Below are 2,316 nucleotides of genomic sequence, written 5' to 3' on the forward strand. Positions count from 1 at the left end.
ACTGAACACTGTAAAAATGATCTAGAAGTAAGTAAAAAAGTCTTAAATTAAGTGTATTTACCCTTGATTTGAATAGGTAAATTTGATAATTTGCCAATGGAATGAGTATTTTTACCCTTTAAAAAAGATAATTAGATAATATGCACTTGGAATAAGACAATGCAATTGTGTTTTCTTATTTTAAATCTAAATTTTCTTGTTCCATTGGCAAAATATCTCTTTAATCTCCTCAATTTAAGAAGAAATGCACTTATTTTAAGAAAAAATTACTTATTTAGATTTTTTCCAGTGAAGCATTTTGATGGCCACAAAATGTAACATTTATGAACCTAAAATAACATTAAAAATCTATAAAAAGATGGTGAAACTGCTGTTTTTCAAGCCACAAATAAGCCCCAGTTCCTTTTCTGAGCTGGATTTTGTACATTTTCAGCCTTAGATATTGTAATAAAACAAAATAAGGTGTCCAAACTTCAAAAATATCAGAGCGTTGTTAGTAAACTGGCTGCGCACATTTCACTCTTACGCAAGCAGGTAACACGGCTCTGCTTTATGCAACCCTGCAATATCTACCCTTATTTTTAACTGGCTACAGAGCCAAACAGCCGACATGGTGCAGGGATGATGGTCTGGGATTTTTCTTCTTTAGGAGTTGGGCATCTAAAGCTAAAGCTTGGACTGAACTGGGTCACTAACAGAACAATAATCCCAACAGCAGCAGATCCAGAAGCGAACCTAGAGGCTGCTCTGGCCTAGTCAAAGTTCAAACCTGAGGTGGAATCATCAGAAACCGGTTCTCCAGAATGATTCGAGTCACAGATTAGTCCAAGGCTACTGCTAAAGGTTCGTCCCCAAGCTGCTGATCGAGGATCAGACAGATTAAAGCCGAGATGCTGAGCATCTTTACTTTAGGCGACTGAAAGCAGCATCTGTTGAGCGGTCAGGCATTCCTGTCTTCCTCTGAACAGGGACCGTGGATCCGCCCTCTGAGGTGTTTTCTTGTGAAAAAGGTGTGAAGAACACAAGCGTGTCATCGTGCCAGAGGGGCTGCAGGCTGCCTGGTGAATCAGGCGAGTCAGGCTGTATTAAATTACCTCCCAGAGAAATGTGACACGCTGCTGCTCTTCCTCATTGGAAACATTTCAGGTAAATCATTTTAGCAAATGTTTCTTGGCTTTATCTGAGTATTTTAGGCTATATTTAGACCTTCACTTCCAGCCAGGCTTTAGTCCCTTTGCTAGAGCTCATTTTAATCACTACTCTGGCTGATCAGTCGTTGAGGGGGGTCAGTCTTTGCTGTTTGCAGTCGAGTGTTTGGGACTCGGCCATCTGGGCCGGGGGGGGTCGGTCTCTGTCTCCGGCGCCCTGCTGAAGAGTGATGGTAGGATGGAACGAAAGAAAAACAGACAGATCAGGGTTTAAGTCTCGTTTATGCTCAGAAACCAGGTCATCTGCGTGTGTTTCACAGTTAGCGCAGATAGAATTGTCGGTGACCGCAGACGGTGCCGCAGATAGCGCCGCACGGATTGATCAATTCTACATCCGCTCTACACTTTGCGTATTTCCTGATATCTAAAGGCAGAAACTCTGGCTGTAGTGCCGTCCACAACGCCTGGCACACTCTCCCAGACACCGTACAGGATGCTAGCTTGTAAGCTCTGTGTGACGGTCTTTTGGTTTGCACCCGAAGCCAAAACACGCAGCGTCTTCAATCACGGGTAACCTGTGTCGTCTGGCGTTGGATGAGGGGTTGTAGACGGCGAAAAAGCTTGTCAAAACGACACACGGACCCCCACAACCCCAGCTAGTTCCTGATTGATCCTCTTGCGTTCTGGTGTGGAATAACGTAGCGCGGATCAACCTGAGTGAAGTTGGCCCCCCCACCTTCTTCAAATCAGACAAAATTAGTGTCAAACGTTTGTGCAGCAAAAATTTTCATTTGTGCCGCTATCATTTTAAAGATATAAAGAGATGTTTCTAGAGGTCATCAAAGGTCAACCAGCCCCCCCACCTTCTTCAAATTAGACAAAAATGGTGTCAAACGTTTGTGCTACTTTGGGCTGGTTTATGCAGCAAAAACAGATGTTAACTGACCTTTGATGACCTCTAGAAACATCTCTTTATATCTTTAAATTGATAGCGGCACAAAGGAAATATTTTGCTGCACAAACCAGCACAAACGTTTGACACCAATTTTGTCTAATTTGAAGAAAGTGGGGGGGCTGGTTGACCTTTGATGACCTCTAGAAACATCTCTTTATATCTTTAAATTGATAGCGGCACAAAGGAAAATTTTTGCTGCACAAACGTTTGACA

General features: G+C 42.7%; 1 protein-coding gene across 1 annotated transcript in view; it reads right to left on the bottom strand.

The window, feature by feature from the left end:
• Nucleotides 1-2,316, bottom strand: part of LOC107090174 (microtubule-actin cross-linking factor 1-like) — a 186,697-nt gene that overhangs the window by 153,905 nt on the left and 30,476 nt on the right. The gene's annotated exons all lie outside the window — the stretch shown is intronic.

Source organism: Cyprinodon variegatus, unplaced genomic scaffold (genome assembly GCF_000732505.1).
Source record: "Cyprinodon variegatus isolate N-32 unplaced genomic scaffold, C_variegatus-1.0 Scaffold284, whole genome shotgun sequence".
NCBI lineage: Eukaryota > Metazoa > Chordata > Actinopteri > Cyprinodontiformes > Cyprinodontidae > Cyprinodon > Cyprinodon variegatus.